General features: G+C 39.7%; 1 long non-coding RNA gene across 2 annotated transcripts; it reads right to left on the minus strand.

Moving 5' to 3' along the window:
* Positions 1–4,203: 4,203 nt before the first annotated feature.
* Positions 4,204–7,893, minus strand: LOC147494963 (uncharacterized). Of its 2 annotated transcripts, none has more exons than XR_015199123.1 (3): positions 7,651–7,893; positions 4,747–4,856; positions 4,204–4,410 (listed from the first exon to the last, which is right to left on the minus strand). It is a non-coding gene; the product is annotated as an uncharacterized LOC147494963 (long non-coding RNA). The 2 variants fall into 2 exon arrangements; XR_015199124.1 differs by having other exon boundaries at positions 4,747–5,031.
* Between the last annotated feature and the right edge of the window lie 16,360 nt (positions 7,894–24,253).

A 24,253-nucleotide genomic window follows, 5' to 3' on the forward strand; every position in this document is an offset into this window, starting at 1 on the left:
CTTACGGAGTCGAGGTTGTGATCCCATCGTAGATGGTGGCATCTACAATGCGAACCAAGGCTGTGCAGGAGGGTTTGAACTAGGGCATACTGTCAAGGGATTTGAATTTGGCGGAAGAAATAAGGGACTCCGACCGTATCAGGTTGGAGGAGTACCACAGACGCTTGCAGAAATAGTATAACAAGAGAGTCAAGCCGCAGCAATTCTAAATAGGAGACTATGTGCTCCGCCGAGTGACCCCTAGTACCAAGAGGGAGAACGACGGAAAGCTGGGTCCAGATTGGGAGGGGCCTTACACAGTGGTGGACGTAGGAGGGGTTGGCACCTACAAGCTACAAACAGTGGATGGAAAGTTAATAGAGAAACTGTGGAATGTGAGAATGTTGAAAAAAAATTACACTTGAATGTAATGTAGATCCAGAGCAAGAGACTGGAGCTGTTTGTAAATATATAATACAATGACACTTTTGATAAGAGAATGTCACCTATAATGAAAGGTCTCCAAATCAAACTAGAGACAGCGGGGGGGATGAGCCCTTCGTGGACAAGAGGTCCGAATCAAACTGGGGGCAAGATGAGTTGTTCCTAACAGGATTCACGATCCTGTAGAGCCAGTGGAGTAGGATGAGCCTTTCACGGACGAGAGGTCCAATTCACACGTAGGGGTAAAGGGAGTTGTCCCCAGCAGGCTGCACAACCGTGCCCAGAGAGAGACAGCGGAGGGGAGAATCCCTTCGCAGTCATGAGGTGCCTATCAAAGCTGGGGCAAAAGGAGCCGCCCCAACAGGCTTCGTGGCCTAAAAGAGCCCGTGGAGTGGGACGAGCCCTTCGCAGACAAGAGGGCCAAATCACACGTAGGGGCAAAGGGAGTTGTCCCCAGCAACTTGCACGACCAATCAAAGAGAGTTGGGACGTGTAGAGGGGCCTCAGGAACTCAAGGCCAAAAGGGACACCTTAGATCAGGAAAATTGATGGTGTAAGAAAAATAGGATACAACACTATACGAGTACAATGAGAGTGTGTATACCAAGTTGTTAATCAGGGGTATTAACCTTCGCCAGAGTTTTTCCGAACTTACACGATCAGATGGGGTTGAGGGGGATGATTAGAGATATCATAAATCACTATCCTAAGGAAATTCGTAATTTCAAGTGCTAGCAGACTTCAAAGGAAGAAGGAACAAAAGAGTAAATACAAACACATTAAGTCAAATATCCATAAGACAAAATCTGAGACAAAGAGTTTTCACACATAAGTACAATACCAGTGAATTACAAGGCTTGGAGCCACCAAAATACAAAGGCTTGGACCCAAGAAGGGGGGATGAGTCCTAGACTATCTCAGCAGTAGGTTCAACGACATCTACCGCGGTGGGTTCATTTACAGCATCCTGGTCCGTTAACCCCTCACCCGCGGTAGGTTCATCGACTGCATCCTAGTCCGTTGACCTCTCATCCGCGACATCTTTCGCCACGACATCATTGGTTCTAGGAACAAGGGTGGCTGGTTTCTCGGGAAGGAGGCGCCCTTCTTGGAGAAGTTGCGCATGTTCTTCTTGGATCTTCTTTGTCAGCCAGGAGCTTGAAGCGTTCTTGAAGCTTGCCCATATTAGCCTGGTGCTACTGCAGAAGGGCCACAGAAGCATCCTCATGCAGCTGAATGAGGGCATCTAGGTTCTCTTGATGCTGCTAGAGTAGTGCTTCCCGCTGACGACTCAGACGGTCGTTGATTCCATCCATGTACTACTAATGAGAGGCCTCTGTGGATTTTAGTTCATCCTGAGTCATGAGTTTGTCCAGGTGGGCAGCTTCCAGCTCTTTTTTGAGTCGAACACAGGTAGCCCGTAGTCTGGTAGGGCCACTGAGCTCCTTCTCAAAGGACTCCACTTTGGCCTTGGCACCAAAAAGGTCGCGGATCATATAAGATATGTCTAGGCTCACCTGAGATAAAAAAGGATGAAGGATCAGGAACGGGATGTAGTAAAGTAAAGAGGTGAGGGAAAGAATCATACCTTCTCCCAATTGCTGTATAAAGAAGTCCGGTGCTGCTCAAACGATCCCCCTTCCACATAAGATAGATCTTTGGGTAGATGGGCGCCATAAAATAGGGAAGAGGCCACGACCGGATTCTCTAGAGCTGAGTCCGTGGTGTTTACCTTGCGATTGCACACCTTGAAGGTGGGGCAGAATTCCTCGGGGGTTGCAATCGCAGACCCTGAACCAGCAGGTATGACCAGATCTTTACCTTCCCGATAGGAGCGGGGGAAAAGATCGTAGAATTGACAGCCAGTGTCATGGAAGTTGGTTCCTCGGACATAGAAGTCCACTGCCTTTTGGTTGGAGGCCCATCAGCAGGAGCATGCACCTCAGTAGGAGGCACCTCCGTCACTTCGTCATCCTCGTTAGTATCGCTGTCAAATAGCTCCACTTTATTGACATCCATGTTGTCGATAGGAGAGGGGGGAGGAGATGTATTGATCTTCCCAGTTGGAGATAGAGCGGTAAGAGGGGATGTCTTCGGGTGCCAAGGAGGTATGAGGTTCGTGGAGTTCAAGGGAGTGAGACGAGGTTCGGGGATGAATATGGCGGGAGGATTGGGTGTGAGATATTTTCTTGGGTGGGGGTGAGGCTCAGGGTTTCCTTTTCTTAGGTGGTGGAGGACAGTAAAAAGGGGTTGAATATTAGCTAATGGAGTGGAGTGTCGATATTCGAAGCAGTAGAGTGCCTTAAGTGGGGTGGAGACCCAGATGGTCAGCTTGGGCAAGGCCTAAACTGTGGAGACTTTCAAAAAAAGGACAGGATAGTCCGGAGTATATGCTAGACTTGGAATTGGGCTGCCAACCTGTAGGGGAAAATAGCCAAGGGTCAGTTGATAACAGGGAGTATAGATCAGAAAAGAAGGAAAGTACCAGAAGACTCACCACGGGTTTGGAATGCGAGATGATTAAGAGTTAAATCGGAAGGAAGGTCCAAGGATAGAAAATTCCCATATATGTATAGCGGATAGTGATGCCACACCTTGTCTGAGGAGGTGATACGGAGGACAAAGGATTGCTTCTTGGGGCGTACGCAAAAAGACTGGTACCATACACTGACATCTTTGGTACTTGTCTTTATATAGTAGTGAGAGATGATATCGCAGCTGGAAATCTTGGGTTCTCCTATTCTATTGTATGAGTTAGCGACATACATAATTTTCCAGAAGTTTTATATGCCTTGACAAGGATGGATGTTGAAATGGTTGCACACCTCGACGTCTAATAGGGTGAGTGGAAGCCACAGACCGACAACTATTTGACCTACGGTGACAACAAGACACCCCAGCCTGCGAGGAACCAGATGAGGGTAGTAGGTGACTGAGGGCACATGTTCTAGTAGTATATCGACCGAAAACCCATATGCAGCCTTAATTGCATCCAAATTAGGTCTATGGCACTGAGAAGGAGGTGGTAATAAGGATCTGGGTCGCCCAGAGGTGGAGGGGGTCACAGCCGGGGCTAGTGGAGGTGGGGATGCTATCTTATGAGACTGGGAAGATGAGGAGTCACTGGATTCAGTGTCCGACATTGGAAAGAGGAGATGAACAGACTCAAGGGAATGGAAAAACTCAAGAATCGTACCAACAAAAGAAAGTGGAAGAAAGAAAATGTACTAATACCAATGAGAGAAGGAGATCGATGATGATCCAGAGGGGAGTGTCCAAGGAAGAAGGAAGTTGCCGGAGAAAGCACTGGAGGGCACGCGGTCGGAGAGTGAACGTAGAAGGAAGAAATAGCCTGGTGAAGAGAAATCAGATCACTACTAAAAAAAAGACTTGTAATGACGGCTAAAAACTGTCATGAAACAAGTTTCATGACGTTTGTTTGTTAAAAACACAACTGTCATTATAGAGCCCGTCATAAAAGTTTACAAAAACCGTCATTAAACCTATGACGGTTTTGCCAAAACCGTTATGTACTTAATATATTTTATGTCAAAAGATAGAGCTAAAACCGTCATAATAGGAGAAAAAATCTTGACTGCTACATGGAAACCGTCATTAAGTTTGGTACAACCGTCATAATTTTTGTAAAACTGTCAAGAAACATGTTTAGTTTGTGTTGGTTTTGGCTAAGCCGTCATAAAAGATACATTTTCTCTGGAAAAAAAAAAATATTTTATAATATTTATTTTATACCCTGAAAATTGCATAAATAATTTACCATTTATACAATCCAACTCCACTACGAGCAACTTAACATTATCAATGTAACAAACTAGCCAATTCATGATCCATTCACAAAACATAATCCATTACATTCAATCATCTCCAAAATTTACATACATTTAATAAAAAAAATATCCACATAATATGTATTAACAAGATCAGTTTGCATGGTTCGACTTTCATTCATCTGTCAAACTTGTTAACCTGCAAAAAATCAAAGTCGAAAAAAGAAAAACAATAATAAGAATAGTATCATGAAATATTAACATGAAAAAATGAAGGGATAAGATGTTCTTGATCTTTTCTGTGTGCTTTAGTCTATACAAACTTTGAATGTACAACTTAGATTATTTATGGTAGCATATATATAACCCAAAGTTCTTAAGAGTTGTCATTGGCAAAACCATATTTTAACAAGTAATTGCTAGGTTATAGTTCAAACTATCATGCATCAAGCATTTCAAAACAAAGTTACAATTCATCGATCATCAAAGTTAAGTTCAATATAATTAGATACCAAAGATAGAGCAAAGAGTGCACCTCTTTTATAATTTCTTTTCGCTTTCTTGTTAGATCCAATTTGAGCCTGCCAACTGCCATTATCACCTCGGAATTCCCACCTTGGAATTCCTTTGACTAGCTTACAAAACCTGGAAGAGAGAAACTATTTTATAGTCCCACAGTATAATCTATTATAATGAATTAGATTAAGTTTAATCTGCAATAAGGTTAGCGAAATTAGACACAGAACATACCTTGAGCAATTAGAAGCCTTCTTGAGTACAAGAACATCAAATGGATACAATTAAGCACGTACCCCTAAATCTAGAGCATCCATTTTAATTTGATGACAGCAGCTATTGCTAAAGTCAGGGTTGGGGTTTTTAGGCTATACATAGCTGGCCCTTCCCTGTACTGGACGTTGTTGAGATAGGCGCTTGTTTATCCTGTCAGACTAGCCGGAGATTCGATCTTGGTTGGCCTTTCACCCCTAGCCACAAGTCATCCCCGTATTTTGCCACATACGTGGGTTCGGTCCTCCAAGGCCTGTTAGAGCTCTCTTCAACCTGCTCATGGCTAGATCGATCGGTTTCGGGTCAGGAGAAGACGATCAAAGGCAAAGGCAGGTTTCAGTCTTTCCTCTAAGCAAAGGCAAGTTGCCTAAAAGCTCTTAGAACCGCTCCCGGTAACCACGTTTTGAGTTCCCTGCTTTGGAATAGGTTTCTTTTCTGGTTGCCTTACTCATTTAGGGCTTAGTCTTACTTTTTTCATTATGAAATTGCGTAGAGTCATGTGCGAATCTCCAGCTAGTTCGTTGAGTTCTAGTCTTTAAGATATGGGACTTAGGCGGGGAACCTCAGTTAAACAAACTAGTAATCTAATCAGTCATATAATCTTAGGCTTCGCTACCTGACTTATCAGCCAGCAAGTAAACTACCTTAACCCCCTGAAATCTAAGTAAGGAGTTGGCAGCGTTTCGAGCCTCCTATTCCTAACAAGAAGCTACGAGTGAGAAGTGAAACAAAAGACTTACTTATATATGAGAAAAGAGGCATCAGTCCTGTAGTAGCTGATCCCGGGCGTAATCTTGTGCTTCCCCGTTATTTCTCCATACAAACACCGGCCCCGGCCACGAGTAGTGACAGCTTTTGTCTTCGTGGTTTCAGCCCCCTATAAAAATGGGTATTGCGCTTGTTGGCGGTTCAAAATTGAGTTCTTCACTAAAGTTGGTGATCCTTCTAAACTCCCAGTTCATCTGTTCTTCTTTACTTTTGCTTTTCCCCTTTTTTGTTCGCTTCTTTCTTAAGGGAATGGTCGCGTAGTCAAGCAGTGAGAAGTGCGCTCTTGCTGTGTCTTTGTCTATGCTTTCGCCCTAGGACCAATTCCTCACTATTGATATTTGTCGAAACGTGTTTTATGGCCGTTATTCGTGCCCCTTCCCTTCTTCTCTGTTGAGTGATTCCACTCCACTCGATCGACGACTTAACTCGCTTTAAGCTCTGTTTACTACCATCTCAGCCCGCATCCCCCGCTGCACCGATAGTTTATTACGTAGAAAGAAATAGATGGGTAAATCCGTGAAGTTTACTAGCGCCCGTAAACGAGTTAGCTCGTTCGGCTACTCGCCTCTTTAGCCCCAGAAGCATGGAAGAGTAACCGAATTCTAGCCTGCAGCGCATGTTATTAACAGATTGCCTCGGGGAAGCTCGCCTACTATTCCAACCCCCAAGAACCAGTGAAGGCGACATCTCATGGTGGCAAAGAAAAAGAGGAAGCGCTCTTGTTGCGACCTCGCGTAGCCAAAGCCAATTCACTTCTATTTGTTGCACGAAATATCCAGCTACTATCATTTCCTTTTTCTTGAGAAAGCTCTGCCGAGTAAGGGAATGCTCATGTAGTCGACACTGATTCTTCTTTCGTGGAGTCGAAGATACGGCTTATGGGTAACTAATGGCGGAATCAATTGCTCCACCGGAGGGGTCGCCACTATGAAGCCAATATTTATTGCAGGAGTGGCGCAGCGATGGAATCGCTTCCTCTGCCTTTGGTGCTGATTCAACAAGATCAACAGACCATAGTTTGGTGCGGTTTCCATCCCCAATTAAGTGGAGAATGTGCTGAGCTGCAATATCTCTGGATTTCATTTCGTGCTAAAGGTGGTTAATCCGACGAGTCAATTCTCAATGCGATGCTTCTATCCGTTTGACGGCCCCTTTCTTCTTCGTATCGGGACTGCGCACTCACTTAAGGTTCCGATTCCTATCTATTACTTTCACTTTATTCTTACACATGTCGGATACTTTTGCAAACCAGTCTTTCTAGCTTCCACTGAATCGGATGGGGGGATGGGGGTTCTAGACCCAGAAACAGGCATTGATTAAGTCCTTTTCCAGGGAGAGTCCAATCATAGGCATTCTTTCTGTCTTGGATAGATAAGGCATCGTGATACCCACTTAGTTACATCATCAATCTCAGATATTGACTGCGATTTTGCTAACATCCTTCGATGACAGGCCGACCGAAGGAAGACGAGATCGACAAGCAACTCGATAAGCTCGTGATCGATGTCGGTTGAAGAATCTGTTGATCTACCGGCATCGAAGGAGGAGGCGAAGTCGGGAAGTGAGGTTGAAGAGATATTTTCAAACAAATTAAGGGAAGAAGCAAGGTAAGAAGTATGGCTTGGCAACCCTTGTTGGACCCAACACCTAAGCAAATGAGGAACAAAACTGGTATAGATAATGAGGAAAAAACCAATGAGCTGAATTATGAATCAGGGGAAGGGAGCCACTACTTATATTTATGCAATATTGGAAAATACCACTACCTACACATCCAATAAGCTACAAGCTCATAGAATAATTAAAGAGATGTTAAAAAATGCTTAATAAAGTATTCCCAAATACAAAGGAAAACGGAAAGTATTGGTTCATTTAATAGTACCTTCTTCGTCAGGACTATTTCCAAGTTTTGGTTCTCCTAGTGCATACTGAACCATAGGATAAACAACTGCATCTTCAAAAGACAGATAAAAAACTCAACATTTTATTGAGTTCATATAACAATTGTTGGACTTAATTTCAGCATAAATAAAAGCAGGCCAGTTCTGCACAACATTGGCAAAGCAAAAAATTGGCATATATACTTTAAAACTATCACAAACCAACCTAAAAAACAAAGTAACTCAAAAAAATATTTTGATGGTTATGCACCCAAAGACATCGAACTTTACCGAGGCACCGAAAGCAATAAATGAGCCAACATTAGATAATGTATAGGGATTGGATTCTAACCCATTAAAATCTACAACAAACCCAATTCAGAAAACGGAAACAAGCTATTAACATTCAACATGTCAACTAACATGCACAAAGAGAACCAATACCAAGTCAAATAACCGTTACTAAACAACCTAACAAACCATTAGATATTAGCATGGATGCCTAGTGCAGATGGAGAACATTCTTAAGCTATGATGCAAATGGGTTAGAGTGGCTACTGATATTCTACAGCACCAACTGGGTTAGAGAAACTCCAATAGCATTTTAATAGCAATATATGAGACAATAGCCTTTATGTAATGCTTACTGTTGGCTGCTGGCTTGCTGTTACATATATTACCCACGACAATGTGAATTAAATTGTGAAACAGACTCAGGCCAAGATCAAACTAAAACCCCTATAAAAAATCACACGAAAGACTAAGGCACAAGATCCCACCTTTCCCATCTATCTTCCATATTATATCGGTTATGGGGTTTTACAAACTTCCACTTTTCCAAATTCGCAAACACCAGATGTTCACTGGTTCTATTTATACCCTTTTCTTCTCAAGCTTTGCAGCCAAACATAATAACAATATCATCAAATTTAAGGCCAGTAATGCTAATATAAATGGGGAAATTAGAAAATCTAAATTGTTTAATGAAGAAGACATCAAAAATATATAGAACTCATTGAAGTCAAAAAAGCAAGAATTTAAGAAAACAAATCAATATAACAACCTCAAGGTAGATAATAAGAGTATTAAAAAATCCGAACCTTTGTCTTATATAGGCTGCCCAACAAACTCAATTCAGAACCCCCAATTAAGCGAGTGAATACAAAATACCTTGTTATTTCTGCTCGAGAGATTAGAACAAATTTTGTAGTTTTTCTCAACTTCATTAATGGAAACGGACTGCACAAAAGCATCCACTTTTCAAACTTTTCGATCAATTTCAGAATTCGACATTTCTCCACCAAACGCACTCGTCCCGCCCATTCTCGAATTAAAAAGCTTCAGATTCACGAATTGAAGAAAAATGGTTATGGTTTAGTCGTTCATAGAAAATTAATTAGGGAATCCTTCCTTGACAAACTTTGCTAGGTCTTCAGAGAAATCAATGGGAGTTTGAGAGAGGAATATGGTCGAGTGTAAGAAGATGAAGATGGACTGAAAAGGAGATGATTGAAACAATAAAGCTTTTCAGGAAGAAGGAAGCCTGGAAAGGGAATTAACCCGATAAGCTGAGAGGTGTTTTTGAAATTTCACCTCAAGATTTATTCGATATTTTGAATAAGATAAAAATGATCTACTCTTTTGCCCTTTAGCCCAGTGCTAGGTCTGATTAATGTTGACAGTTCACTTTTTGTACTCGCGATAGTTTTTCTTTCGTCCTTGACGGTTGAATATGGTCCGAGAATTTGCACCAAAAAAAATTGGAAAGGTTTAATATACTGCTAATTTGACCATAAAATCATAATATTTTCTTGACACATGTGTCACACACGACATAATGTTACAACAGCCGTCATAAAATCATAATATTTTCTTGACGCCTGTGTCATACACGACATAAGGTTGCAACAGCCGTCATAAAATTATTATATTTTCTTGACGCTTGTCTCATACACGACATAATGTTGCAACAGCCGTCATAAAATTATTATATTTTCTTGACGCTTGTCTCATACACGACATAATGTTGCAACAACCGTCATAAATTTATTATATTTTCTTGACGCTTGTGTCATACACGACATAATATTGCAACAGCCGTCATAAATTTATTATATTTTCTTGACGTTTGTGTCATACACGATATAATGTTACAATAGCCGTCATAAAAATATTACTAAAACACCTATCTTGACGGTTTGTAACAAACCCGTCAAGATAGATAAAAAACAAGCGTCATAATATGTCATTTTTTTAGTAGTGGATAGATAATGAAAAAGTAAAATGGAAGAGGAAGAAGAAGGAGCGGGATTTAAATAAGGGAAGGGTTAAAGAGTCAATTCGATAGGGTGAGAAAATTGAAGAGTCGTCAGATGGTCCAGCAGGAAGACGACACAAGGATGCACGGAAACCGAAAGGTTGCTGAAGATGCACGATAAGAGCCCAAAACTGTAGTTTTAACCCCTTAATATCATTATATTTAGACAAATTATATGTATAATAAATATGAATTAGTACTGTTTACGTGCGTTTATGTATTTCAGGCAGTGGAGTCAAATATGTAAAGAAACATGTCACTTTTGCGAGATAAAGGAGCAAAAGTTGGTTGCTAAGAAGTTCTATGATTAAAAGCCAAGAATATTCAAAGAGAAAAAGCCTTTTTAAAGCCCGATCAAAGCTGAAAAATCAAAGTCAACGCGGGAAGAAATAGAGTAGAAAAGTCAACAGAATTTATGCAGGATGTATCTTTGGACTCAGACCTCGGAATTGGGCCTATTATATGTTAAAATGACCGACTCGGAAAGAACTTTCTAACGGTCTAGGCCTTCACCCAATCGGAGGAGCAGAAGTTGATGAAAAGGCTGTTACAGTAATTTCCAGTAGAGAAATCCTTTTTGGACTTATATAATTAGGCTTTGGGCTTGATTCAAAGGCCCAAAACATGGCTCCAAAGCCCATGCACGAAAATGTAGACCTAGCCTCTCTTATATAAAGAGGACTAAGGCATATAATTAGATATACTTAGACTTAGATAGATATAATTAATTAGAGATAGATAGTTAAGATTTAGACTTCATTATTAGTTTAAACCTTAGTTAATTATTGTTATTCAATATTCAATAGATTAATAAAAGTTCATTATTGTTCTTCATTATGTCTTCTTCTTATTTATCTGTTTATGATAGTCTAATGACCTCTAGCTAAACTTCCATTAGAGGGGTTTGATGAAGCTTGATGAAGACTTTATATTTTAGTTAGAATTATTGCTTGTTAAGAGTTTCACTTTAGAAGGATAGTTGATTCGCCATGGGAATGGGTTGGACTTTCTCACATGCTAATTATTAGTTGGCAGAGATTGCCATGAGAATTAGGGATCAAGACTTAATCTTATTTGAATAGGACTGCAATAATCGACACTAGCTTATTAGGAATACATCAAGTGGATTCAAATCTCCCTAATCCCTTCTCCGTATTCACATTTCAATATTTATTTATCATAGTATAAGTTAAACATCTATTTAAGTTCAATTGCTATAGTAGTATAATTCAATTCATTACTCTCAACTGTCTTGTTAGTATCGATTAAGCTAGTGGAAACTTACGTTTAAAGGACTAGGAGTGGAATGAATTCTCTACTCCATTTATTGCATGATTCAAGAGAGTAGATAACTTTGATAATCTAGAAAGCAATTACTATAGCATTTACTTATGTTTAAGTTTAATTAGTTAAGTAGGAGTAAATAGTAGTTTTTACTATTATCAAATGGCACCGCTGCCATCTTAGTTCTGTTTAAATTCGTTTCCTTTAGAATTTTCATCCCTATCAAAATCCCATTAAAACCCACCCACCCTTGTTTGGTTCTGACTGTGTTGTTTGGCTCAAAAAATATTTTTTTTTAGAAATCTACACAGAGCATGTCCACGCTCGTAGAAGGCTATCTTGAGAGTGTGCGCGCCCTAAAAACACTAGACAATGGTTCAGGCAAGAGCGCACACGCGCCCTTCTACGCCTAGTTCCAAGCACTTGCGCCCACTTCTGAATTTGCCCGATTTTCACAGGTTTGTTTTCAACTCATTTCATTTAAGTTATTCAATGTTTCTAACTTCATGAATACACTGTGATCACGTATACAAGACGCTATTCAAATGCGTAGCAAGGAGGCACTCAGGTACTCCTTCTTCCACTCCTCGCTTTTCCTATTAGAGGATTTTTTCTAGCATATCAGGGTTGTTTGACTATTTGTTCGTAGTTGCTTTATATTGGCCTTAGCCTTGTATGAGACTAAGGTCTGGTACTAGTAAACCATCTTCGATTATTTATTGCAAACGTCGTCGCACACACCTATCTAGAATACCACACACTACACCTGCACCAATGGCTGACGAAACAAAGACTCCTCTCTCTGATTTTTATAAGGCCCTTAACGATAGACCTCGTGCATCGTTCTTGCATACCCAGTGGGGGATTTTTGAATCCTCCCTATAATATATTTAATTTGTTACCAATTTTTCATGGGTTAGACCATGAGAAGCCTTATCAGCATATGCGTAGGATAGAACAAGTTCTTACCACATTTCATCATCCTACTGTTGGTTCAGAGAAAATTAAATTGAGGGTGTTTCCTTTCACCCTCGCCGATAAGGTGGCATCTTGGTTAACTGCCCAAACGCCTAACTCTGTGGACTCATGGGCCAAACTTGTTCAATTATTCATGGAACAATTTTACCCACCGCTAAAGACAGATAAAATGCTTCAAAAGATTCATTTCTTCTGCCAGAATCCTCATGAATCCTTTTTAGAGGCCTAGAATAGGTTCACTGATATTCTCATTGAGTGTCCACATCATAACCTTGCGACAGACACGCTTGTTCGTGCCTTTTTCAAATGGCTTTTACATCACCATAAAGAGGTTTTTGACATAATGACTGGGGGTAGTTTCCTTAGTAAAGGTGCCTCTGAGGCTTATAGGTTTTTGGAAAATCAATCTAAACATCAAAATAACTGGGGGGGGGGGGGTAATGACATCCCCCACTCTAGTAATTGTTCTGCAACAGTTAAGGCTGCCAGTATGTTTGAGGTTAAATCTTATCCTGAGCTTAAAACTTTAATCGAATCTCTCACTAAAAAGGTAGAAGCCATTTCTGTTCAACAACAACCCGGTCATGAACGTCAACAATCTTCCATGTAATTTCTGTTACAGCCTTGAGCATCCCGACTCATATTGTCCTCTAGCCTATGAACAACCATCCGCTCAACCGGACAATGTTTATTCCATTAATAGCGAACCTAACGCGCCTTGGAAACAACATCCCAATTTTGGTTGAAAAAATAATCATCACGTTACACCTCCAGGGTTTAATAATCAAAATGTTAGTCCAATGCCAAATTACAACCAAGCTTCACCGAGACAAGGACACGGACAAGGTAATTATAATAATTATAATACTAATTATAATGCTAATAAAGGTATCGTTCCGGTAACTAATAACTATCGCAACCCGCCCGTTAATAATCAACGTGAGATAGTTCCAGTCACACCAGCTGTGACCACTACTCCTACACAACCGGATCGTCTCGACGCCTTCATACATATTAGCCAACAGCTTTTCCAATCCATGACTCAATCTAACCAACAGGTTTTACAATCCCATAATCATTTAACCCAACAATTATCCCAAGAGAAAGCCCCACCCAAAGGTGTGTTTTCAGGTCAAGCCATACCAAATCCTAAAATACCAAACACAGCCTTTGAAGTAAACGATAATCCTAGTACTGATAACATCAATGTAGGTGAGCTAAATGTCATCACCACTCTCCGTTCTGGCAAAGTGGTAGATAACGCCGTAATGATGCCTGTTATTACCCCACCAGTGGTCCCTACACCTAATATTTTACTAGATACCAAAGTAGTAACTGACGATCCTACTCCTGTAGAGGTACCGGTTAAACCTCAACCCAAGAGGAAAACAGCCAAGGTTAAAACTCCTATTGATCCATATGCTAAATATAAAGAAAACTCACCGTTTCCCCAGAGACTAGCCATGTTACACAATGATACTAACTTTGATGAGATTAGAGAAGTTTTTAAAAATCTAACGATTAACCTACCTTTTCTTAATGCTATTAAAAAGTTACCACAACATGCTAAGTTTCTAAAAAAGTTGTGTACTACTAGGCGGAAGACCAATATACCAAAAGACGCATTTTTAACTGAACAGTTCCCAACTCTATCTGAACATAATGGAATTGTTAAGTATAAGGACCCTGGTCGTCTTACTGTACAATGCACTTTGGGGGATACCCATACGACGACTGCGCTATTAGACCTGGGAATGAGTGTTAACTTACCCCCTTATTATTTATATAAACAAATAGGTCTGCAGGAGATGCAATCTACTAAAATGACATTGCAATTAGTTGATCGGTCTATTAAGTATCCTAAGGGTGTTGTTGAAAATGTGCTGGTTAAGGTTCAAGATTTTTACTACCCAGCCAACTTCATTATCCTAGACACAGAAGTCGCTAACGACTCTGTTCCTATCATTTTAGGGCGTCCTTTCTTGGCAACTGTCAACGCTATCATAAACTACCTAGATGGTTCGATGCCCATGTCCTTTCGACATCTTTCTGTTGAGGTAAATGTTTTCAAGATAATGAAATAATTACCCAATTCGTCTATAGATGGGGAAGTCAACATGATCAAGAGCTTATCTCAAGATTATTTCAATAATACATTTCCAGAAAATCAAATGCACCAATTCCTTTCCTTTGGTAGTTCCGACTTCGACGATGATTCCTACTTAGAGGAAGTCAGCGCCCTTTCCGAGACTACCCCTATTTTAGATCCTTCTGACGCTCTACCTTCCAAGTTTGGGGACCTCTTACCTAAACAAGTCTTCACTACTCAAGACGAGGATCCTCTGGAATCCTTTTTGCCAATTCCTCCCACCCCTGTGCTCAAACCTCTTCTGCTGAGTTGAAATATATCTAGCTTGATCCGGATGGTAATTATTTGGTGATCATATCTTCTCAGTTATCTACTGATAAAGAGGTACGTTTGATTAGGGTGATTAGGGAATATCGTTCTGCGATCGGTTGGTCCCTGGATGACATTAAAAGGATTCACCCTGATGTATGCACGCATCGCATATATTTAGAGGATAATCCGAAGACTTCACATGAACCTCAGCGTCGCTTAAACCCTGCCATGAAAGAGGTGGTCAGGGAGGAAGTTTTACGGTTACTCGATGCGGGGATCATATATCCCATCTCAGATAGTGAATGGGTAAGTCCTATTCATGTAGTCCCTAAGAAATCGGGGGTAAGCATTATTCGTAATGCTGCAGGTGAATATGTTTCCATGCGTGTTCCTATGAAATGAAGGATTTGTATTGATTACAGACGCTTAAATGCCATGACACGAAAGGATCACTTTCCTTTATCCTTTATACATCAGATGCTCGAACGTCTAGCTGGTCATGCTTTTTATTGTTTTTTAGATGGCTATTCTAGCTATTTTTAGATCATTATTGATCATGATGACCAAGACAAGACTATCTTCACATGTCCTTTTGGAACATATGCGTATAAACGGATGTCTTTTGGTCTCTGTAATGCTCCTGGTACCTTCCAACGGTGTATGCTTCATATTTTTAGTGACATGGTGGAGCATTTTATGGAAGTTTTCATGAATGATTTTTCTATCTATGGAGACTTTTTTAGTGAGTGTCTATCTAACCTTTCTCAGGTGTTGACACGATGTGAGAAGAAAAATCTGGTTTTAAATTAGGAGAAGTGTCATTTTATGGTAAAGAAAGGGATAGTGCTAGGTTATATTATATCTAGTGACGGCATAGAAGTAGATAAGGCTAAATTGGATAAGATAGCGTCTTTACCTATACCACGGACTGTCCATGACATTAGAGCCTTCTTAGGCCATGCAGGTTTTTATAGGCGTTTTATCAATGATTTTTCGAAACTAGCTAGGCCTTTAACTAATCTGCTTTGAAAGGATGCCATCTTTGATTTCAATTTTGATTGCAAGTAGGCTTTCGCAACTTTAAAAGCCGTTTTAACATCTGCACCAATTATACAGCCTCCTGATTGGTCTAAACCTTTTGAGCTTATGTGCGACGCTAGCGACTATGGTGTTGGTGCTGTGTTAGGACAAAAACTAGATGATAAGTCAACTGTAATTTATTATGCTAGTAAAGCTTTAAATGATGCTCAATGCAATTACACTACTACTGAAAAGGAATTTTTAGCTGTGGTTTATGCTTTAGATAAATTCCGCCCTTATTTGGTTGGTTCTAAGACCTTAGTCTACACCGACCATGCAGCTCTTAGGTACCTTCTTGCCAAGAAGGATGCTAAATAGAGATTGATCCGATGGATTCTTCTCCTGCAAGAGTTTACCCTAGAAATTAAGGATAAACGAGGGGTAGAAAATGTGGTAGCAGATCACTTATCTAGACTTACCAATGACAGTGATAGTGATTCAAAGTCTATACCGGATTCTTTTCCTGATGAGCATCTTTATGCTATTTTTTCTGCACCATGATATGCCGACATTGTGAACTATTTAGCTTCCGCTATTATTCCTGATATTTGGTCAAGAAATGAACGTAAGAAGTTTTTTGCCAGAGTTAAGCTATAATACTGGGATGAGCCCTACCTTTTTAAGTATTGTGCGGATTAGATTATTCGTCGTTGTATTCCCCAGTGGGAATATTATGAAGTTTTATCTTTCTGCCATGACAAAGAGTGTGGTGGCCATTTTAGTGGTATGAAAACAGCTACTAAAGTTCTTCAATGTGGTTTTTATTGGCCTACCCTATTTAAAGATGCCCAAGTTCATTGCAAAACATATGTTCGCGTTGCCAATAATTTGGGCATATTACTAAACGTAATATGATGCCATTAAATCCCATTTTGGTGGTAGAAATTTTTTATGTTTGGGGAATTAATTTCATAGGTCCTTTTCCTGTTTCCCACGGTTTTGTTTATATTCTTGTTGTCGTGGACTACGTTTCCAAATTGATAGAGGCCATGGCTTGCCGTAACAATGACCATAAGACAGTTGTGTATTTTGTTAAGGAATACATTTTCTATCGGTTTAGCAATCCTAAAGCCATCATCAGTGATGGTGGAATGCATTTTTGAAACAGAGTTGTTGTTTCTTTAGTTAAAAAGTATGGAGTTACCCACAAGGTGGCAACTCCTTATCATCCACAAGCTAGTGGCCAGGTGGAAGTCTCTAATAGGGAAATAAAGAAAATATTAGAAACAACAATAAATCCTGATAGGAAAGATTGGTCTAAGCGTCTTACTGATGCCTTATGGGCATATCGGACTGCTTTTAAAACTCCTATAGGTATGTCTCCCTTTAAACTTGTGTTTGGAAAACTTTGTCACTTGCCCGCTGAATTAGAGCATCGTGCTATATGGGCTATAAAAAGCCGTAACTTCAATTATGATGAGGCAGGTGTCAGACGCAGCAATTAAATGAGCTTGAAGAAATCTGTAGCGATTCTTACAATCTCGCGAAAGATTATAAAGCTAACATGAAACGTGTTCATGATAAACAAATTTTGAATAAAGAGTTTGTGGTTGGTCAAAAGGTCTTGCTTTACAACTCCCGTTTGCATATTTTCCCTAGAAAATTAAAAACCCGTTGGTCTGGTCCTTTTATGGTCACTGAAGTCACCCCTTACGGGGCAATAACCTTGTTAAATCCCAAGGACAACAGTACCTTTAAAGTTAATGGCCAACGATTAAAACATTTTCACTAGTTAGTGTCCCTAGATGTGGAGGATGTCCTTTTATAGGACCCTGTCTATGACGACTGACCTTTGTTGTTGGTGTACTTCCTTTCATTTCTATATTTTGGTTAGTGCACCATTCAGGTAACCGGGCCCTCCCTTTGGAGTGTATGGCTGTAAGTACCGGATCCTAAGTCCACGTTTAACATAATTTACGTTTTTCATTCTTCCATGTTTTCTCGGTTTTTGAGTCATATTTCTCTATGGTGTGAATTATGTCTTGATTGCTTTATTGTTTTCCCTTATTTTAAAACTTATTCATAAAAAAATTAGAAAATGTTAAAACCATAAAAATATGTAATCTAGCAAGTCTCGGGAATCTGACTTTAAAAGACCCACGTGTTAAACAAATTTTCTAAACCATGTTTTCAAAATTTGTTTGGGGGTGGGGTGTTGGTCTTTCCATTCTTGTTCGCTCCACTTCCTATTCTTGTTATTTATGCCATTTAGTCATATTTTGATTCGGGTTGACACTATTTATGAATTTAGATTCCTTTCGCTCACATAACTTATGTCATGCACGTACTTTGAGGTATTTTCCATTCTCTTACATGTCAACCACGGTTAGATTTGAGTTTTTTTTTTATAGATCATAGGATTGTACTCTCTTTGATGATCGTTTTCATAGCTCATTCGCAAAAATCGGACTGCTAACGAATCGGAAATTTTAGTTTTAATTTCACGCGGCATAGGACGGAATGGGTATTGATAAGAGCCCAAAACTATAGTTTTAACCCCTTAACAATCATACTTTTAGACCAATTATGCGAGTAATAAATAAGAGTTAATGCTGATTACGTGTTTTTATGTATTTCAGGCAGTAAAGTCAATTATGTGCAGAACTGTGCCACTTTGGCAAGATAAAGGAGCAAGGGTTGGTTGCTAAGAAGTTCTATGATTAAAGGCCGAGATTCAAGGAGAAAAAGCCTTTGTAAATCCTGGTCAAAAGTTGAAAAGTCAAAGTCCACGCGGGCAGAAACAGTGCACAAAGTTAGTAGAACTTCCGTAGACCGTATCTTTGGACTCAGACCTTGGAATTTGGCCTACCTTATGTCAAAACGATCGGCTCGGAAAGCGCTTTCCAATGGTCCAAGCTTTGGCCCAATAAGAGGAGGAGAAGTGGACTAAAAGTCTTTTGAAGTTAAATCCAACTGAAAAGCCCTTTTTGGACTGAAGAAATTGGATTTTGGGCCCGATTTTCCAGCCCAAAACATGGCTCCAAGCCCATGCACGATTTTGGATCTGATTTCCTCCATATCAACAAAGAAGACTTAACTCTTAAGATATCTAGTAGCTTAGGATAGAAAGTAGCCATTAGAATAGCTTCTAGATCGAGTTTTAATTGTTTTTAATTAAGTTAGTTTCATTTCATTCCTTGTTTTTAGATTAAACCTTTAAAATATTGTTATTGCTTGATTAGATAAATAAAGTAGTTTATTATTGATCAAATTCGATTTTGTCATTTAAATTTGTTAGATCTAATTTCATTTATTGTTTGTTAGTGGTTTCGTAGTTATTGATTTCGGGTTGGATTATTGTTTAGTTAAAAATCATAAAGTTAGAATCTTTATATTATGTCGTATTCAATTTCATATGAAAATGATAGCGTAATGATTCACGGCTAAACCTCCATTAGAGGGGGTTGAGAAGCCTAAATGAAAGCTTGATTTTCGATTAGCGTATAGTAGTCGTAATTTCCTTTCCACTCTAGAAACGATTAATTCACCATGAGAATGGGTTTGATCGTTCACATGCTAGTTATGAATTGGTAGAAATGCCATGTATAATTAGGGATTAGGATGAACCAATTGTTCTGCGAAGCAGTTCAATTCAGATTACGATGATTCGTCGTTAGTAAATTAAGTTGAATTAAGGTGGAATCAATCCCCCCTAATTCCTTATTATAGAATCAACGTAGTATTTCCGTAGTTTGAATTAATTATAGTTAGTATCTTGTTAATTGAATTCACCTCGTAGTATAGAATTCCCCTCGTAAATCTCTCATTAGACTTTGGACCGATTAGTTGACACGAACCCATCGCATGCTAAAGAACTAGGAGTGGAACGAATCATCTACTCCCCTATATCTCTATAGGATTGAGAGTAAAAATATCTTTGATAAATTTGGTAACAAAGTAGTTTATAGTTTTACTTTCGTTGAGAGTTTTATCGATTTATTCATTAGCAAAACTATTCATTTTACCATTATCAAATGGCGTCGCTGCCATCTTAGTTCCTTTTCGCATTGTTTTCATAGAATAATTTGTTTTCCAAAAGTCCCATTAAACCCACCCACCCTTGTTGGATTCTAACTGTGGTTGTCAGTTTCAGTATTGAAAAGTTCCTCGAAAAATTACACGGAGCGCACTTAAGCTGCAAACAGAGCGACCTGCTTCAAACGCTGGAACCCGGAGCGACCCGCCCAAACCGAAAGCGACCTGCGCCAAAACATCAGAATTGAAGTTACATCAAGCGCTCGCTCATCTTCATACCGAAAGCCCTCTCCTCCGCTGAAATTTCCAGATTTACTCAGGTTTGTTTCAAACTTTCCATTTCTTCAAGTTTTTCAGTGTTCTAACTTGTTATATACACTGAACACGCGTAAGCAAGACGCTATTTATAAGCGAAGCAAGGAGGCATTCAGGTACTCTTTTCCTTCCATTCCTCGCATCTTCTGTTAGAGGTTTATACTAGCATATCAGGATTGTTTGGAGTGTTGTTGTGTTTCGTTAAGATTGGTCTTAGCCTTGTATGAGATTACGGTCAGGTCGAAGAAAAATGCCTAACGTAAGTAAACGGCAACGTTAACGTCAACAAACACGCCTCTCTAGTATACCACTCACTACACCTCTAGCTAGCATACCACACATAACACCTGAAATAATGCCCGAAGAAGGAGAGACTCCTCTCTCTGACTTTTATAAAGCCTTGAGCGATAGCCCTAAATCTTGCATCGTTCTTGCAGACCCAGTGGGGGATTTCCGAATCCCCCCAAATATATTTAATTTGTTGCCCGTTTTTCATGGTCTAGACCATGAAAAACCTTATCAGCACATGCGTAGGATTGAACAAGTTCTTACAACATTCCACCATCCTACGGTGGGTGCTGAACAAATTAAACTCAGGGTATTTCCCTTCACTTTAGCTGATAAGGCGGCGTCTTGGTTAACTGCCCAAAGCCTAATTAATGGACTCGTGGGTTAAACTTGTTCAACTATTTATGGAACATTTTTACCCACCCCTGAAGACAGATGAAATGCTTTCCAAGATTCATTTTTTTCGACAGAATCCTCCTGAATCATTTTCAGAGGCTTGGAACCGTTTCACTGATCTTCTTATAGAGTGTCCACACCATAACCTAGCAAAAGACACGTTGGTTCGTGCCTTTTTCAAAGGACTTCTACATCACCATAAAGAAGTCCTTGACATTATGAATGGGGGTAGTTTCCTAAATAAAAGAGCCTCGGAAGCTTATAAATTTTTAGAAGATCAAACTAAGCGTAATAATAACTGGGGGGTAGTGATGATATCCCCCGCTCCGCTAGTTCTTCTAATACAGTTAAGGCAACCGGTATATTTGAGATGAAACACGATCCTGAGCTTAAAACTCTAATTAAATCTCTCACTGAAAAGGTTGAGGCTATTTCTGTACAACAAAAGCCTATCCCCGTCATGAATGTAAATTCCAACCAATGTAATTTATGTTGGAGTCCTGAGCATCCCGACTCCTAATGTCCTCTAGCCTATGAACATGCTTGTTCCATTAATAGAGAACCTAACGCCCCTTGGAGGCAAAATCCCAACTTCGGTTGGAGAAATAATCAACAAGCCACACCTCCAGGGTATAATAATCAAAATGTTAGGCCAGCGCCTTATTACAACCAAGCTCCACAGAGACAAGGACAAGGTCATTATAATAATTATAACAATAATAATTATAATGCTAATAGAGGCATCGTTCCGGTAAATAATAACAATCACAACCCACCTGTTAATAATCAACGTGCGATAGTTCCAGTCACACCACCTGTGACTACTACACCCACACAACCGGATCGTCTTGACACCTTCATACAAGTGAGCCAACAACTTTTCCAAACCATGGCTCAATCTAACGAACAACTTTTACAATCCATTACTAATTTAAGCCAACAATTAACCCAAGATAAAACCCAACCTAAAGGTGTGTTTCCAGGTCAAGCGATACCTAATCCTAAAACAACAAACACAGCCTTTGAAGTAAACGGTAATACTAGTAATGAAAATGAAAACGTTGGTGAGCTAAATGCCATCACCACTCTCCGTTCAGGTAGAGTGGTTGATAACAAAGTAACTATGCATGTAGTTACCCCACCAGTAGTCCCTACACAAGATATTTTACTAAATACCGAAGTAGTAACTGAAGATCCTACCTCGGTAGAGGTACTGGTTAAACCACAACCAAAGAAACATAAAGCCAAGGTGAACCATCCTGTTGATCCATATGCAAAATATAGAGTGAAACCACCGTTTCCCAAGAGATTAGCTATGTTGACCAAGGATACAAATTATGAGGAGATTAAAGATGTTTTTAAAAATCTGACGATAAACCTTCATTTTCTCGAAGCTATTAAAAAACTACCACACCATGCTAAGTTTCTTAAGGAGTTGTGTACTACTAGGCGTAAGACCAATATACCAAGAGACGCCTTTTTAACTGAACAATTCCCAACTCTATCTGAACATAACAGAATTGTTAAGTACAAGGACCCTGGTCGTCCTACTGTACAATGCACCTTAGGAGATTCTCACACAACGACCGCTTTATTAGACCTGGGGGCGAGTGTTAACTTACTCCCATATTATCTATACAAACAAATAGGTCTACAAGAGATGCAACCCACTGAAATGACGTTGCAATTAGCTGATCGGTTTATTAAGTATCCTAAGGGTGTGGTTGAAAACATGCTGGTTAAAGTCCAAAATTTTTACTACCCAGCCGACTTCGTTTTCCTCGACACAGAAGTCACTAACGACTCTGTACCTATCATTTTAGGGCGTCCCTTCTTGGCTACTTCCAACACGCTCATAAACTGCCGCGATGGTTCGATGTCCATGTCTTTTGGCCATCTTTCTGTTGAAGTAAATGTTTTTAAACCAACGGAGTAGTTTCCAGATACGACTGTCGATGGAGAGATTAGCATGATCAAGAGCTTAGCTCAAGATTATTTCAAAAACATGTTCCCTAAGGATCCGATGCACAAAATTCTTTCCTTCAGAAATTCCAACTTTAACAATGACTCCCTGGTAGTAAACGAAATCGAAGAAGATTTCCTTCAACTCTTTTGCACCTCTTCTTTACCACTTCGCGAGTCCCCTAGTGTCAACAACCATTCATCCCTTGACGCTATGACGGAAGATGGATTTTTTAATCTCTACCCCAATGATCCTTTTGACCCACCTATTGAGGAATGTCTTGCATATATCAAGATTTCTGATGATATGGACTTGAGAGCTCTAGCCGAGAACCATTCACCTTCCATCATCAATATTCCCTACCCTCCACCTTTTCAAAGGAACCTAGAGTTTGCACTGGACCCTTTTGTTTCTCCTGTGCTTCATGAATTTCTAAATTCTCCTAAAACGGAAATAATGCCCACCACTTGACACTTTCATTTTCAGAATTGAGACAGTTCCTACCTACACCACGAATGAGTCTTGTGCTAAACCCACATTTTCATTTTTTCAACTCTTTCCTTCTAAAACTTATTCATATCCACCATATCTTCCACAACAATTCAATTTTTCATACTCATTCACTAGGACACCCCCTCGTCCAAAGATGAAGAAGAAGGTGCATGCTCGAGTACGTTATAGGTCTATTCGACTTCGCTTTCATTTCACTAAGTTGCCTCGTAGGAAACCTTGGTGCTTGATTGTGTTTGGGTATGTTTTCTATGATATTTATTTATGGAACGATCCACAACTATTTCGGTTGTTGATATATGATAAACTGCATGTTCATACATATGTTTTAGATAAGTCTCGAGTATCTGACTATAAACGACTCATTTTATTGTTTGGGGTACTTCCTTTAACTTCCATATAGTGGTAAGTGCACCATTCAGGTAACCGGGCCCTCCCTATGGAGTGTGTGGCTATAAGTACCGGATCCTAAGTCCACGTTTAACATAATTCACGGTGTCCGCTCGCACATGTTTTCTCAGCTTTTGAGTCATGTTTCTCCATGGTGTGAATTATGTCTTTATTGCTTATTCTTTTTCCTTATATTAATCTGTTTGTATAAAATGAAAATTTTAAAAATATTAAATCATAAACATAATAATCTAGGAAGTCTCGGAAATCTGACGTTAAAAGACCCACTGTAAAACAAATTTTCTAAAACTATTGTAACAAATTTGTTTGGGGGTGGGGTGTTCGTGGTTCCATCCTGGAATATTTAATTTTCCATTTATGTTGCTTAGGCCATTTAATTGTATTCCGAATTAGGTTAACATAATCTATGAATTTAGTTTTCATTAGTTCGCATAACTTATGTCATACACGCACTTCGAGGCATTTTCTATTTTCTTATATGTCACCCATGGTCAAAATAGAGTGTTTTATGGATCATTAGATTGGAAATTCTCTCCTGATCATTTTCATATCTCATTCGCAAAAATCGGACCGGTAACGAAGCGGCAATGTTAGGTTGAACTTGCGCTAAAAATCGAAAAATCAAATTTGGGCTTGGGCCCAACTCGCGCGCACCTGCGCCTTACCTTCAAACCATCAGTTCGCATT

Source organism: Coptis chinensis, chromosome 6, assembly GCF_015680905.1.
Source record: "Coptis chinensis isolate HL-2020 chromosome 6, ASM1568090v1, whole genome shotgun sequence".
In the NCBI taxonomy this organism is placed as follows: domain Eukaryota; kingdom Viridiplantae; phylum Streptophyta; class Magnoliopsida; order Ranunculales; family Ranunculaceae; genus Coptis; species Coptis chinensis.